The sequence below is a fragment of the Ziziphus jujuba genome, chromosome 5 (assembly GCF_031755915.1).
Source record: "Ziziphus jujuba cultivar Dongzao chromosome 5, ASM3175591v1".
NCBI classification, from domain to species: domain Eukaryota; kingdom Viridiplantae; phylum Streptophyta; class Magnoliopsida; order Rosales; family Rhamnaceae; genus Ziziphus; species Ziziphus jujuba.
Window position 1 is genome coordinate 25,060,248 of NC_083383.1, and position 18,196 is coordinate 25,078,443.

The 18,196-nt window shown below is 33.3% G+C and overlaps 1 long non-coding RNA gene across 1 annotated transcript; it reads right to left on the minus strand.

Moving 5' to 3' along the window:
• Window positions 1-15,652: 15,652 nt before the first annotated feature.
• Window positions 15,653-17,358, minus strand: LOC132803840 (uncharacterized). The gene is made up of 2 exons (XR_009639075.1): window positions 16,932-17,358; window positions 15,653-16,239 (listed from the first exon to the last, which is right to left on the minus strand). It is a non-coding gene; the product is annotated as an uncharacterized LOC132803840 (long non-coding RNA).
• Between the last annotated feature and the right edge of the window lie 838 nt (window positions 17,359-18,196).

Sequence of the window (18,196 nt, forward strand, 5' to 3'; positions counted from 1 at the left end):
TCCTTTAACTGGTTTTAATCCAAATAATTTAAGCACCCAAAATCCAAATATCCAGCAGCAAAAATAATTTCCCAGCAATTCAAATATTGAATAAATAAACAAAAAACCAGCAGCTCCAACAAATTCCCAGCAAACAAATCAAACTCCAACAAGCCGAAATATTTTTTTTTCTTTTTTTTTTTTATCCGGCTTTGCCTCTTCTTTTTTTTTTTTTCACTCACAGGACATAAACAACTGCAGTAGCAATAGTAAGTACCAAAATTGCAATTCCAAATCCAAAACAAACACCAAACCCGTGACCTCCAAATAAACAAAATGTGCAGTTTTTTTTTTTTTTTAAATGTTGCCGCAAACTTCTTTTTTTTTTTTTTTTCTTGTTTTCTTTTTTTTTTTTTTGAATATATGAATGCAAATATTTAAGACTAAAACAGCAAAGAAAAATCAACAAAAACCAAATTAACAGGAACAATGATAAAAGACAACCAACAAACTAGGAAACAAAAATACGATAAAACTAGGAAATCCTAATTCAACTAGGAATGATTTTTTTTTTTTTTTTTAAGATGCTGAACGTGTATAGGATGGATGCAACCTTAACCTAATGATAAAATTGCAGAATAACACAAAAACAAATAAAGCAAATAAAGATAGATCAAACCTGAACAAAATTTAGCTCTGATACCAAATGATACGAACCTAGAACGACCTGCTCCTAAACCCGTATTATATTAGCCCGGATCTTTAATTAAGTTTAAGTTCTAATGGAATGGGCCTCAACCCCTAACCAACCTATGGTTAGAAACCTTGGTATAATGAAGACGCCACAATAGGGGATGGAAAACCTATTGATAAGTCAAGCTAAAACAACCAATTCTCTAATGGTGTTTTAGGTGTTCTCAAAGAACAAAGAGATAATTAATCTTACAAGTATTTTTGTAATCAAATCAAAGTTGTTTTCTTATTGATAACTAAGCCTTTAAATAGGCTACAAAGCCACGAAATAAAACCCTAGAACATAAAGAAAACCAGCCACCACACATAAAGAAACCTAGTTGGCTGAAACTATACTTCCTTTCCTAATCTAAGTTTGATTAATTAATTCCTTTATATTAAATTAGGAATTAATTAATTTACAATGGAAAGAATAAAATAAAAACCTTCCTAAAGTTATTTTTCCAGAAAAATAAATAAATAAAAGCCAAAAAGTAATGGTAGTTTCCTAAAACAAAAAGTAAAAACAAATTAGGAAAATAAAAATGCTAGCCTTTTTTATCAAGTTGACTTTGATCAATCTTTGACCTCTTTGAGCTTCAAATCAGCTTCTAGATTCTTTTTAGGATGCCAAATAAGATGAATGTGAAGTCCCACACGTTGCCCATGCTTGGAAAAATAAGAAAAGTCTAATACAGTAAAATACAGTAAAGCCAGCAAGCAATACAGCAAATTCGGCCAAATTGTTGATGCTGTCCGTACAAGCCCTTTTTGATTGCATTTGAGGCTGCTTTAACTTGATTCCATGACCTATTAGGCATATGTATTGAACCCATAAAGCATTGGAACCATTTCATGCTTACCGGACTCCAAAAATGTACCAAAACCGTTACCCGGGTCCGTATCGGCTTCCACCACTTGGATGCTTAAAATAGGCTTTGTATCTTCAAGTATGGACAAGCTCTGTTGAGATTGATTACCCCCTGTATAAATACTCCCAGGTTGTCCTTAAATCTCTTAATTTGAGCTCTTGTGATTGGCCTAGTCTTCATCCGTGTCGAGTCAGCACCCCAGCGGGTTATCGGTGGAGCGGGCTCGGGCGGAATCACATCACGAACTACCTTGCACATTGTGGCAAGATCACCACATTTCAACACTCCTCCTTGGTGTTCTTGCTTGAAATATTTAGAAGCTTCCTCAAGGTCTCAAAGCTTGCTTTTGGAAGTGGCTTGGTGAAGAAATCTGCAAGGTTATCTTCGGTCTTGATATATTCCAAGCTTACTTCTCCATTTTCTTCAAACTCCCTCAAAGAGTGATACTTCATCGGTATGTGTTTTGTCCTTCCATGTTGAACGGGGTTCTTGGCTATTGATATGGCTGAAGTGTTGTCACATTTGATGATGGTTGAACCCTCTTGAAGATAACCAAGGTCCTCCAATAATTTCCTAAGCCAAATGCATTGATTTGCACATGAAGAGCAAGCAATGTACTCGGCTTCGGCAGTGCTTTGAGCGGTTGCTACTTGCTTCTTTGTATTCCATGAGAATGGTCCACTACCAAGTGAGAAAAGATACCCCAAAGTGCTCTTCATATCATCCAAGCATCCAGCCCAATCACTATCCGAGTAGGCCATTAATCTCATCACATCTTGCCTATCATACCAAACTCCAAAGTCTTATGTTCCTTTTAAGTATCTAAGAATTCTTTTGGCACCTAGAAAATGGTTTTGGGATGGTGCTTGCATATATCTAGACAAAACACATGTGGCATGCATAATATCCGGTCTTGATGAACATACATAGAGAAAACTTCCTATCATGCTTCTATATAGGGTCGGGTTTACCTTTGGTGTGCCATCCTCATTCTTATATTTGTCTCCTTGGCTCATTGGTGTTGACATTGGCTTGCATTCATCAAGGTTGAACTTTTTCAAAAGATCTTTGATGTATTTCTCTTGAGATATGAAAATACCCCTAGAGCATTGCATCACTTCCACTCCAAGGAAGTAATTCATTTCACCAAGGCTTGACATGTCAAACTCCTTTTCCAGTTCATTTTTCAAAACTTCCACATTCTTTTCATTTTCACCCGTGACCAACAAATCATCCACATAGAGTGAGATAACAATCATGCCTTCTTCATTCCTTATGTATAGTGTTGGCTCATTTGGACTCCTCCTAAAGCCTTGGTAGGTCAAGTAACCATCAATCTTGCCATACCAAGCCCTAGGTGCTTGCTTTAACCCGTAAAGTGCCTTGTGTAGATGGTAGACTTTGTCCTCATGTCCTTGAACAATGAAGCCCTCGGGTTGCTTGACATAAACCTCCTCTTGAGGCACACCATTCAAGAAAGTCAATTTTACATCAAGGTGGTACACCTTCCATGACATTGAGGCCGAGATGGATAGGATGAGCCTTATGGTCTCCATTCTTGCAACCGGTGTAAACGTCTCTCCATAGTCTACACCCCCTTGTTGTGCATAGCCTTTTGCCACAAGCCTTGCCTTGTGCTTGCATATTGTTCCATCCGGGTTGAACTTGGTCCTAAAGATCCACTTTACACCAATTGGTTTCTTGTTTTTGGGTTTAGAAACCAAAGACCAAGTTTCATTCTTTTCTATCATATCCATTTCGGTTTGCATGGCCTCCATCCACTATTTCTTTTGCATAGCTTCTTGAGCATTGGTAGGATCACTCAAGGCAACATTGCACCTTTCATATATTTCGGACAATGGCCTTTCTCCTCTAACACCATCTCCAATCTCCAATTCGGCTCCAATGGTCTCAAGTGCATCCTCCTCATCATCTTCATTTTCTTCATTGTCGTTGTCATTGGTTTCTTCTTCTTCATCATCCAACCGAGCATTATCTTCATGGACAAAAAGCTCCCCCTTTGTCCAATCCCAAACAGCATCTTCATCAATCCTCACATACCTTGTTACCACAAGTATCTTGGTTTCCAAGTTGAAAACCCTAAAACCTTTGGTAACCTCACTAAAGCCGACCAAGATGCCCACATTTGCCCTTTTGGCAAGCTTGTCTCTCATGTGTGGATGAACATGGAGAAAACAAACACTTCCAAAGATTTTTATGTTGTCCAAACATGGTTTTTCTCCATACCATATCTCATAGGGTGTCTTGGACTCATTGGCTTTGGTGTATACTCGGTTTTGGATGTAGCTAGCCATGTATATGGCTTCGGCCCAAAACTTCTATGGCATGTTCTTCTCATGTATCATGCACCTTGCCATCTCCATCAAGGTCCTATTTTTCCTCTCACAAACACCATTTTGTTGTGGTGTGTATGGTGTTGTGAATTGATGCACCATTCCATTTTCTTTGCAAAAATCCTCCATAGCCAAACTTGTATATTCTCCACCATTGTCGGTTCTCAAGCACTTCATCTTTGCATTGCTTTGGGTTTCCACCATCTTCTTGAATTCCATGAACTTCTGAACTTTTCAAGTACTTGTGACTTGGTTGTTAGAAAATATACCCAACACATCCTTGAGTAGTCATCAATGAAGGTTAGAAAGTCCTTACATCCTCCAATTAATGACAAACTCATCGGTCCACACACATCCGAATGGACTAGCTCAAAGTTCTCCTTAGCTCTCCATGAACCGGCTTTAGGGAATGGAAGCCGTGTGGATTTTCCTAGTTGGCATACATCACATAGGCTTTTCATCTCCTCAATCTTTGGCATGTCCTTCACAATGGCATTGGTGTTTTTCATGGCACCATAGCTAGAATGCCCAAGCCTTTTATGCCAAAGTTGAGAAATGGACTCCACTTTGGTTTTTAAGGCTTGTTCATTCTTAACTAGGTCCAATCTATAGCTTTTGTCCTTCAATGGTACCTTAAACAGCTCATTACCACAAGCATCATATATGATACATCCATCTTTTACAAAATTTAAAGCAAAGCCTCTTTTTACCAATTGTGCTACACTAAGCAAGTTTTCACACAAACTAGGAACATATAGCACTTCTTTTATAATTTTGGTACATTCCTTGGTGTTCAAGCACACATCTCCTTTGCCTTCTACTTTCATGAACCGGCCATCACCAATCTTCACTTCGGTTTTCTAGTTTCGGTCAAGCTCCATAAAGCCATCCTTTTGGAAACTCATGTGATGTGAGCAACCACTATCCACAAGCCAACCGAGACCACTACTTGTGGCCTTAAGGCATGTGGCCACAAATAGGTTCTCGGCTTCTTCATTAACTACATTGGCTTGTTGTCTCCTTTGCTTACATACTTTGGCAATGTGGCCTTTTCCTCCACATCTTTCACAAGATGCATCCGGCCTCCAAAAACACTTGGATGGTGGATGTCTAAGCTTCTTGCAATGAGAGCAAGGTGGATGCCCTCCTCAGTTTTGATGGCTTTGTTGTTGTTGTTGTTGATTCCATCCACTTTTGTTGTTGTTTGTGTTGTTATTGGTTGTAAAACCGATTTGGTTGGTGTTGTTGCTCTTCCTTCCTTTATTCTTCTTTTTGTTGCCGTGGCAACCATAGAATGCACTCTCTACGGTCTCCTCCTTTCTAATGGCTCTCCTTTGTTCGGTTGCTTGAAGAGCATTGATGAGCTCACTCAAGGTTATTTCACTAAGATTTCTAGATTCTTCAAGGGAGGAAATCTTAGCTTCAAACCTTTCGAGTAAGCTCACCAATACTTTCTCTACTACCCTTTGATCGGTCAATTGCTCACCAAGGACCCGAATTTGATTTACCACTTTGACCATCCTTTCCGTGAAATCCTTGATAAGCTCATTCTCCTTCATCTTCAAGGTCTCAAACTCTTTTCTTAGGTTTAAAACTTGCATTTGCCGAGTTCTAGTATTTCCATGGAACTCCTCTTGAAGCTTTATCCAAACCTCTCTAGCACTTGTGCATGACATTATCCTTGTAAAAATGGAATCACTCATGGAGGAGTGCAAGGCAGTGAGGGCCTTGAACCCCTTGGCAACTTTGGCCTCATGTGCATTTCTTTGTGCTTGGGTTGCATTAGCTCTTAACTCTTCCACTACATAACCTTCTTCTATGACTTCCCATAAACCAAAGGCTTGAAGGTAGGCTTTCATTTTTATACTCCAAATGGAATAGTTTTGGCCTTCAAACTTAGGTGGTGTTGGGGTTGCAAAGGATTGTGAGGCCATTTGAAAAAATGGTTTTTGAAAAGTTTTGAAAAATGGACACAAGAACAAGCTCTCGGGTGGTGGTGTTTTGGTGAGTTTCAACTAGTGTTTTTGGGAGGTTTTGGTTTCGGTTGGAAGGCTTTAGGTGGGGGATCCTCTCACAAATAAAATGGTCTAGGTTGAAAGCTCACAAGGTCCTAAGAAATTACACTATGCTCTGATACCATGACAGAATTTGGTGTAGGTTTATGTTGTTGTACCCTAGAGCACAATCATTCAAGGTGTTAGTCAAGAATGATTGTTGTTGTTTCTTGGTTCTTGATTTTGTTTTTTTTTTTTGGTTTGTTAAGGTTTTGTTTCTGGTTTTAATGGAGGTTTAGGATTCTTGATAAGGTTGTTAGCTTTTGGGGAGAAGAAGAAACCAAAATGTAGTAGTTGAGAGAGAGAGAGCCAAAAATGTTGTTTTTCAAAATTTGTTTTTGAATATTTTCTTTCTCAACGTTTTTCATTACAATTTTCATACTTTTAAATACATCAAAAAGACAATAAGGCATGCTGCCATATTGATCAATAAATACAAAAGCATTAAAAGTAACCAACCAAGCCAAACTACCTCAACTAACTCTAATCAATATGCTGGGCATGCAAGAAACCTTCTTTAATGGGCAGTTCAGCTTGTCTAAGGCATTGGAATTTGAAAACCAGCTCTATTTGACTTGAAAATTGGAGGGAAGCCTTTTTGAATATTAAAATATGTTCTAGCCAAAAACCAGATAAAACAAAGTCTATTTACCCATTAAAAAGTAATCAAACCCGAGGCAGTTTTGCCCAGTTTTCTGAGCAACAAAACTGCACAAGGGTCAGATTGTTTTGGGCTTAACTCAGCCTTCCCAGCTCCAAATTGGGCCATTCTTTTTACTGCTGCTTCCTCTACATATATAGTTTATCATATCCAAAATTCATATCCAAATCCCAAACCTACTTCAAACGGAATCCAAGGAAGTGGACTTATGTTGCTGGAAATACAATTCCAGCAACTAGACAAAAAAGGCCTTAAGCTAGATAATGAGCTTAGGGCATGACAAAAAGGATATTGTTCTTAAACATTACAAGATAAAATAAAATGCATAAACATAAATAATGTTTGGTCTTTGATGTTGCAAAACAAAGAGTGCAAGTGTAACCGAACTACCTTGCACATTGTGGCAAGATCACCACATTTTAACAACAGTACAAACCAAACCTTGAAAAATGACAATTTTTTTTTCTTTTCCTTTTTTTTTTTTTAATCTCCACCAAAACACTTTTTTTTCTTGTTTTCTTTTACTGGTTTTGGTTTTGTTTTTTGTTTTTTCTCTACTTTCCCTTCCAACACGTAGCTAGGGCTTTGCTTTTTATGTTCCCTTTCAAAAATACAACATCACCAGCGCCATTGTGACCAAAATTCTTCTTCCGTTCACCGACTTGTCCTCGCCCATTGTTGTCCCATCAAGAATCATTCGATTGAGAGCCACCCAAAGGCCGAAGAAAGACACCCAAAGGCAAAGCCTTTTCATACCACCGATGGCCCTACTCTGACCTCCCGTTCATTGTCGTTGTCCTCCCACCACAGTCATTCCACCAGGAGCTACTTGTCGCCGCAGCCGCAGATTGTTCTTTTTTCTTTTTGATAATTTGCACTACAAAAACCATTCATACTAAATTGTGTTGGCGACAACAGTTTCTATGGGGGTTGGGAAGTCTATGGTTTGTATTGGCGAAAACAATCCTAAAATATTTTGTGTTTTAGTTAGTTTGATGAGATTTTTGATATCTTGGTAATTGCCGCTGCTTCTTATTTTCAAATTTTTGTTCTATTGGATGCCTTTAGTGTGAATGATTTGAACTAATCCAAAGCTCAAAGTGTGTCAATCTAGAGAGAAAGAGAAAGAGAGAGAAGGAAAGAAAGGAAAAATCTTCATCTTGGCCTAAGCTGTTGAACATAGTTATGCATTAAAAGAACTTGATTGAGCTACAAAATTGTTATTAGCCCAAATTGAGTTTGTGTAATTGAAGTGGCTTCATGTCAACTGCTCGAGTGTCTGTTGAGTTTAAGCGAGATTTAGACAAAACATTTTAGATTTTATCAAACAGCTAAAGTTTTATCCATTAGTAATAAGTCAGAAAACAATAGATTGTACATAACTCTGATTCCATTGATAGTGTTAATTAAAACTCTTAAGCTATACTTGTCCAATGACATTTACATTTTATTGGTGGCATTGCTTAATTCTAATAAATCAAGGACATATCATGTTTAGATTTATAGAACATAAGTTTTCAGTTTCTTTTAAATGGCACTGTTGGATGAGCAAACTTGCAAGATCTTTAGAATTTCTAACTACAATAGGTTAAGATGTTCAAAAAATTTCTGACCAATGGATGAACAATGAATATTTCTCCTCCAATTCTGAAAAGATTTCTGACCAATAGATGAGCAATGAATATTTCTCCCCAAATTCCCCCCCCCCCTCCCCCATTTAAGGACCATATTATTTTATCTTTTGTTTGTTCAATTACTTTTCCATCCTCAACTGTAAGCAACTAGGTGCTATATTGCAAGAAGTGATTTTTTTTTTTTGGATTTATATAAATCTTTTGATTTATATTTTTCATAAAAAATATTAAAGCTCATTTACCAATTGAATAAGATTTAATTGCTATTTTTTTTCTCCAGCCTTAGTTCAAAAAAGAATTGTAGGAGTAGAAAGTCTCGCATTAGTTCCCAGAAGAATTAGGCAAATGTCAAATTATATTATTGCTTTTATTTCTGCTTCTTCTTCTCCCTGTCAAATTATATTAAACACAATTCTAACACGTATGATATTTTGTGACTTATCATGATGATTGCTTATTTATGATCCATAGTTTAGACGTGTGGATGGTTTTATATTTCTATTATTTATGTATTTATGTTTACTGCAAAGAAAATGAAATCCATTGATGCATTTAGTGGCACATATTTCTGCATTTAGGCTAATGCTGTTCCTATATTTGTTAGTCGTCTTATGCATTTGCTAGTGTCTTATATTTGTTATAATCCTTTTCCAAACAATTTTATGCCCAATGGGCTTTGCAAACCACTCTCAAAAAAGCTAGCATGCAAATTATTCTTAAAGTTTAAGATTAGAGATAAATAAGTGCTTCCCCTTTAATGAATCATAAGATCCTTTATTAATGATAATCCTATGCTAGACCTACTATGGCTTGGGCTAGTAAAAATTTTTTTCATATAAAAACTGAAAGAGGAATTATTGATAAGTTAGATATATTGATATAATAGGCGTGTTACATTATAAAACCTACCCAAATGCAAGCATAAAATTAACTCATTTTAGTTTAATTAAGAAATATATAAATATTTAAGTTTTGTTATTAATATTGATTTTTTATTTTTTTTCAGCACTAGAGGAGCAAGTGATGGACCAAGGAAAATTGAAGCACAAAATTTGAGATTGTATAATAACAAGTGACTGCTGTAAAAATTACAAAAACAAGGATTTGAAGCACACACACATACTCATAGAGACAAAGAAAGAGAAAGAGAGAGGGAGAGTTAAAGAGATAGAGAAGCATTGGTGGTAGTTTGTCCTCCATTAATGTAAGTTGCTTTTCTGAACAAAATAGAAAATATCATGCAAGTTGATGCTGTATTAATGTAAAGAATTTATCGTTGAACCTTTATTTGTGCTGCATTGTATGATTTTACAGCATTGTTGATAATTTTCATAATGGATTATTTTAGAGAAGATGATTCATCTCTTTGTAAATTCCTCAATTTTAAATCTTTGTCATTATGAGCTATGATAATGATGGGTTTTGAATGTAAAGATAATGATGGGTTTGAATCTTTGTCATTATGAATCTTTGTCAATTTTGAATGTACAGATAATGATGAATTTTGATGTCAGCTAACCAATCTACTTTCTTGAAAAGGTGACATTTGTATTAGATTTCAATTTTTGCACAATCCCCTTAGGTGCATTTCAGTTGTAGCTGCTGGAAAATTTTTTGCTTGTAGGAAAAAATTTCCTCCAATTGGAAAAACTTTCCTCTTGTCGGGAAAAAATTTCCTCATGTTAAAAACAATTTTCTCCTATCAGAAATTGATTTCCACTAGTCGAAAAGGCCATTTCAATAGAAGAATAAATTCATATTGGGGTAAAAAAATTGAAAATGAGAGTGAAAACAAAATATATCATGGACTCAATGACTGAAAGTTCGATGGATTTAAAATGATTGGCTTTTAAAATCTTATAAAATCATGTATTAAATTTAAAATCATTGACCAATTAAAAAAAAAAAAAGGTATGATACATTTTGTTTTCCTTTTCAGAATAATTGAGACATTCTAAAAAATCTTTTGTAACCAGCTTCCTTTATAACCAAAATTTCTCTTTTTTGTCGTTTTCCCGTAAAGTCTCTTTTAATTTAGTATTACATTATTTTCCAAACACACAACCTCATATCGTTGCATAGTTGACCATGTCATCTTAAACTCTTTATTTTCACACATGCAATAAATATTCAATTTATTTTGTAAGTCACGTCTGTTGCGAAATATTTGTCCAACTACAATGCTCTCACAGCCAATGAACTTTGATGAAAATATGGCCATATAACCAATTCGTTACTCGATGATAAGTGGTCACTTGTAGCACGATGAACCCTAACATCTTAAACTCCTTCATTGTTTATTTTATGATGCATATCATTATTATTTTCGGGTAACTCATATTCAAAATCTACATCATATGATCAACATCATCCGACTAAAAACTAACATCATCTCATGCTGCATTGTAATTCTCATAATGATCAATATTATGCAACTGCTCATACTCCTTTTCATTAGGAAACCATTCAACATAGTCACCTCCAACATCAACTCCTTCATAGATGTTAAATGATGTCCAGGATTCATGAACATCAACTTGATCTCTAAACTGAGTTTCATGAACTATAATGTCATGAAATGTAGCCTCAATAGGTTCAGAATCGAGAACTTGTGCTATTTAACATCAATTGTAGGACGAGCAAAAGAATGATGATTACTCGCACTATCCGAAGCAAAGGCTATTTGATGAACATTTCTACATACATATTCAACTTTCGAAATTACCTTAACATACAATGGAGGTCGCATCATTGTCATCCATCCATTCCTCACTTATTGAAAAAAGCATTTCACATCTCTATTATTGCGTATTTCTGTACGATTCAACTTTTTTGCACATCGTCAATATATCCATTTTAGCTTTAGCAAATATTCATTTTGGTCTATCTTAATAGAATTGAAAATCTCATCCTCTAACTTTGATTTTGTGCATCTTTTGCCAATGGAAACCATTATATTTTTACTATTTTGATACTCTCGATGAGCACCATCATTTTATATCAATGTTCCATTGTATAAAACCGCAATTACAATATCATCATCTTCCATTTTACTACAAAGTTAAATGAATAACTTTAAACTAAATTAATAAATATATAAAAATATGAATAATACTGAATAAACATATTAACTGTCCTAAAAAAACCGCTTCTGTTTTTTTTTCCTCCCAAATATAATGCTTTCCTACTGGCGGAAAATTAGCGAAAAACTGGCAGAAAACTAGCACAAACTAACAAATTGGTGGAAAATGGCGGAAATTCACCTTTTTCATCAATTTTCCTCCATTTTACTGGGTTACACAATTTTTCAGTTCTACACAAATTTTCTCCCATTTTCACACTATATATCACTTAAGTATCTTTAAACTTAAATATAACACCTCATAAACTAATTTATTACATACCTATATTAAAAAACTTTTAAAAAATACAAAAGCGAAAAAATCCAAGAATAAGAAAAAAGAGATGAAATGCAAGAATGTGTCATCTAATAAGAAAAAAGAGAAACTTTTTACCTGAGTTTAGCTTCAAAAGTGAGAAAACACAAGAAAAAGAGAATGAGAGCAGATGAGATGCAAGAATTATTTATTTATTTTTTTTAGATGAACTGGTTGTTTGAGAAAGGAGGAAAAAGAAAAGGGTAAGAGAAAAACTATTTCGTAATTTTCAATTTAATTAAGGGCATTTCTGTCCAAAGCTGACTAGATTTAATTTTTTTTTTTTTGTTTTTTGCTATTTTCAAGAATGGATTACTGGGGTGGCTATTTTAAAAAAAAAAACCCTTTGGTAGTATGATCAAGCCCGGCTTAAGGTGTCACCTATGCCTAGGGCCACATTATGAAGGGCCCAAAAATAAAAATTATATTAAAAGTTATTATATGTTGTTTTGTATACTTTAGTCTTTATTTAATAAATAATCTAGATTAAATTTTTTGAGAAATATATGACTTGACTTTTTATGAATTTTACATTAATTGCAATTTATATTTATATGTATGCATATCTTTTATTTTTGAAAAATAACATCAATCGACTATTTATTCTATTTTATTAAAAATATAAAATTGTTATTTTCTTTATTTGTATTATATCTTCAATAGTTAAAAAAAATGTTAAAAGCCTCTCAATTCATGAATTTTTTCATCTTAGTCTTGTATTTTTCTTTTCATTCCTTCAACTTTTATATGAGTTATTTAATCTTGGGTTCAAATCCAAACTTCAAAAATAGAAAAAAAAAAATTTTAAAAAATTAGCCAACTATGGACAAAATGCCCTTGCTAAATTGAAAATTACGAAATAGTTTTTCTCTTACCTTTTTCTTTTTCTTCCTTTCTCAAACAACTCGTTAACTTAAAAAAAAAAAAAAAATTCTCGGATCTTATCTACTCTCACTTTCTTTTTCTTGTGTTTTCTCACTTTTAAAGCTAAACTCAGGTCAAAATTTTCTTTTTTTTTCTTATTAGATAAAACATTGGTGCTAAATGATGTAAAATTGTCCAACTACCCTCTTATTCTTGTATTTTTCCATTTTTATATTTTTTAGTAGTTTTTTAATATAGGTATATAATAAATTAGTTTATGAGCTGTTATATTTGAGTTTGAAGATACTTAGGTGACATATGGTATAAAAATGGGGGAAAATTTGTGTAGAACTGAAAACTCGGGAAAGCCAGTAAAATGAAGGAAAATTGACGAAAAAGATGAACTTTCTCCATTTTCTGCCAGTTTCTCAGTTTTCATTAGTTTTCCACTACATTTCTGCTAGTTTTCCGCTAATTTTTCACCAGTAGGAAAACATTATATTTGGTTGAAAAAAAAAAGCAGTTTTTTTTGGGATAGTTAATATGTTTATTCAGTATTATTCATATTTTTATATATTTATTAATTTAGTTTAACATTATTCATTTAATTTTGTAGTAAAATGGAAGATGATGATATTGTAAATGCGGTTTTATACAATGGAATAGTGGTACAAAATGATGGTGGTCATTGGGAGTATCAACATTGTAGACATATAATGGTTTCCATCGGCAAAATATGCACAAATCAGAGTTAGAGGATGAGATTTTCAATTCTATTAAGATAGACCGAAATGAATATTTGCTAAAACTAAAATGGATATATGGACGATATGCAGAAAAGTTGGATTCTACAAAAACACGCAATGATAAGGATGTGAAATGCTTTTGTCAAGAAGTGAGGAATGGAGAGATGACAATGATGTGACCTCCATTGTATGTTGAAGTAGTTTCGAAAGTTGAACATGTATCTAGAAATGTTTATCAAACAACCTTTTCTTTGAATAGTGAGAGTAATCATCATTCTTTTGCTTATCCTCAAATTGGTGTTCGTCTATCATAAGTTCTCGATTCTGAACCTATTGAGGCTACATTTCATGACATTGTAGTTCTTGAAACTCATGTTAAAGATCAAGTTAATGTTCATGGATCTTGAATATCATTTAACATCCATGAAAGAGTTGATGTTGGAGGTGATTGTGTTTAGTGGTTTCCTAACGAAGAGGAGTACGAGCAGTTGCCTAATATTGATCATTATGGTAATTACAATGCAGTACGGGATGATGTTGATCATAATGATGTAGATTTTGAACAGGAGTTACCCTACAATAATAATGATATCCATCCTAAAATGAACAATGAAGGAGTTGATGATGTTAGGGTTCATTGTGCTATAAATGATCACTTATTATCAAACAACAGAAGTGGTTCTATGGCCATATTTTCATCAAAGTTCACTGATTGTGAGAGCATTGTAGTTGGATAGATATTTCGCAACAAACGTGACTTACATAATAAACTGAGTATTTATTGCATGCGTGAAAATAAAGAGTTTAAGGTGACATGGTCAACTACATAACGGTATGAGGTTGCATGTTTGGAAAATACTTGTAAATGGTGATTGCGTGTGACCAAATTAAAAAATTAAAAAATATTTGTTGTGAGAATTTTTGATAATGTACACAGTTGCTCATTAGATATTATGCATCGAGAATATAAGCATGCGAGTAGCTAGGTTATAATGCAATGTATCAAATCTAAATATTAAGGGATTGCACGTGCTTACAAACCCAAAGAAATTCAACATAACTTTTTGCAAAAATATGGGATGAATGTATGCTACAACAAAGCATGGAGAGGTAAAAAATATATACTTAATAGTGTTAGGGGATCTCTATAGGAGAATTTTGCTAAGTTGCCTATCTACTGTTATGAGTTAGTGTCGACGAACCTCGGGGCTCTTACACGTATCCAAACAGAGGATGATAACCATTGTGTATATTTCTTTATGGTGATTGGAGCATACATTAGGAGATTTATATCCCACATAAGACCCCTTGTTGGCTGTTAATGCGACTATTTTGAAAGGGAAATACAAAGGATACATGTATATTGCAACAGGTATGGATGGAAATAAGCAAATATATCCTTTGGCTTTTGGCATTGGAGATGGAGAGAAGGAGCAAGCATATACATGGTTTTTCCAAAACCTTAAGAAAAACAAAATGTATCATTTTTTTTTCTTTTCTTTTAATTGGTTATTGATTTTAAAAGTCAATACATTATTTGTTAAATACATCTTCATCTTATATGTTAACTATCATTAAGATATATATATATATATATAGGGTTAATTGAATTATATATATTATGTCATTCCCTATTTTAAAGAAATGTCAGTAATACTTGTACCAATATATGAGACTTAAAGATTTTATAGGTAATAAATTCACTGGACTTCCATTCATTTTTTTTACCCCAATATTAATTTATTTATCTATTGGAAATTGATTTTGCAATTACAGGAAATTAGTTTCTAACAGAAGTAAATATTTTCCGACATTTTCATATGGAAGGAAATTTTTTTCAACAAGAGGAAAATGTTTCTGCTTGAAGGAAATTGTTTTCGACAAGCGAAAATATTCCAGAAGCTTGAATTGAGCTAGATCGAATGGGTTTGTATAAAATGGAATTCTAGCAAACATGCCACATATTCTAGAAGATAAATTGGTTATCTTTACATCAAAATCCATCATTATCTTTGTTAAATGAACATCAAAATCCATAATTATCTTTACATTTAGAAGGCTATTTTAAGAAAAAAGATGCATCTATAAACATGATGAAAGTAACAAAAACAAAGCAGTAAAAATGAAATTATGTTGTTCATGAATCAACCACCCAACTCATATGCTTAGTTCCTTGTTGTGAGCCTCATGTACACACTTCCTCATGAAGAACATTATGCCATCTTGTGTGAAACTCAATGGTAAACATAGTAGATGGAATTGGTTCAAATGCAGTATAATACCACATTCATGCTGCAAAAGTGTTAATTGCTAGCTTGCATATATGATTTGATACTCGTACAGAAATTAACGGTTCTGGTGTATATGTATATAGATAAAGATGTGTTAGCCCAAAAAAAAAAAATGTCTTCAGTTAGTAGTAATTTTAAATCAAAAAGATATGTTATACTATCCAAATGATAGAACTACAATCAATATTCCCACATTTCCTAAAAAGAAAATTCCAATCGAAATTCTAACAAATTCTAAATGGAACAAACAAATTCTCAACCAAAAAAAAAAAAAAAAATTAAAATTCCCAATTACCTTCCAAATAACTATATCACTGCACTCCTTTGCCGGACTTTAGCTTTCTTTTCATAAATAATATACTCCACCAACCTAACAGCATTCTCCAACTTCCTCTCAGCATTTACAATAACATAATCAAAGTTTCTAACATGCTTCACTTCCTCTCTAGCTGTTGCAATCCTCATAAGAAAAGCTTCTTTAGTCTATGTCTTCCGGTCAATCAACCTCTCAACAAGCTTAGCTTCACTCTCTGCCATCAAAAAGATAAAAACCGCAGAGTTCCTAAGTATCCTCCTCAATGTTTCAGCACCTTGAATATCAACTCTAAGCTGGCTCTATCAAATATAAAAAAGTGTTTATCAAGTTGAAAGTTGGATGTGCAAGATAACACAAGAGAAGAGAACCACCACAAGAATCCAATCCTTTGGATAGGATTCTTTTTTGGGAAGGATAAAATTCCTATACAAGTACACTGTCATTGACAAAGATGATGTTTTTTTGGGTTTGTTAGTTTCCATATGGTACAATTACTAGTGGATCACTTGGCACCAACACTTGGTCACCACCACCTTTTTTGTGTATCTTTTTTGTGTCCAAAAGCAACCGCTATAGCTAGCTTTTGTCCCTAACCTAATTAATAAGCAAAATGAAAAACTTACATCAATTATCATATTTATATTGGATCGTTCATCAAATCATGGTCTTCAATTTTTATTTTTTTATTTTTTTCAAATTGCCTATGATTTAATTTTGCAACCATAAAAAATTAGTGGAAAAAAGCCAACTCCACTATAAATCTAGATAGTAACTAAACAACAATTATGGTTTCTAATTAGCTGCATGGAAAAGCCATGTGTATAAAAAATTTGAATGCCCAGTGGCAATATTGTTGAAAAGTTAACTCCAAGTGGAGACCAAGAACTGAAAGTTAGCAGGGAAAATCTCAGTTAAACAAACATTTTTGCACTAGAGAGTAGAGAACAGAAAGTTATAATGGGGAATAAGAAAAAAAGAAGAAGAAATTAACCTTTTTTTTTTTTCATAGTTGTTATAACCCCCAATGGTCTTGAAACATATAGGTTGATTTCTGAACTTAACAGTTGTTTCTCATGGATCAGTATTACAGACTGAAGGGAAAATCTGAAAGAAAACTTAAAGGTGCTAGAAATGACAAACCCAATAATGACTAGATACACAAAGAGAGCACTGCGGAGGCAGGAGAGACTAAGAGAAGAATTCAACCATGGAAGCCAAGCCGCAAGAGCAATTGATTCATCCTCACCATCGATACAATTTGCAACTTTCTAAGAAGGTTTTTCTATTTCTTAGTTGATAGATCTAGGGCTTTTTATCTTTTATTTCTTATTTGCGAAAGGGAAAGTAGAAAACAAAGCCTTAGAGAAAGTAGAAAGCAAAGGCCTAGCTGTATTAGCTACGCTTTTGAAGGGGAAGTAGAGGAAAAAAAACAAAAAATGATAAAAGAAAAAAAAGGGAAAAGAAAAAAAAAACATAGTTTTGGGCAGAAAAAACAAAAAAAAAAAAAAACAAAAAGAGGGAAAAAAAACCATAAAAGAAGGGTATTTTGGTATGAATGTGTTAAAAGTTGGCTAGTTTTTTAAAAAAACATAAAAATTTTGCCTTTTTCAAGTTTTGATTTATACGGTGGTTATTTTTCAAAAAACCCTTTAATCTTTCTTACACACTGCACATAATTTACAATATATTTTTATTCAAAGGCACCTAGAAAAAAAGTAATTTTATTAGTTATTATTATTTTTTCTCATATTACCTATTACTTGTTATTTATTTAATAATTTTATATTGTTCATTCTCATAATATATATATATATATACAAATATATTTATTTCTACGAATTCATATTTGTAGTTGTCAGTTTTTCTAGTATACTATTGTTTGTCATATAAAAATAAACCACATATATGTTTTAATATGTATTATCTAATTTATTTTAAAAAAATTGATTAAAACTTGCTACTTGCATAATTCATTGTCAATAAAAAAAAATATTTATTATCAAAATCCACCTCAAAAAGTTAAAAAAAAAAACATATATTTAAAATAAAAAGTAAAATTTAATTTAAAAAAAGTATTAATAGTATTTGATAAAGTCTTTACAACAGTTTTTGTCTAGGGCCTCACTAAGAGTTGTGACCAGTGATAAAAATATCGGTATCGACAGAAATATCAAAAATAAGATTTTATGGAAATATCGATGGAAATATCGATGTCAATAGAAATGTCGACAAAATTACAAAAACTATAAATATTTA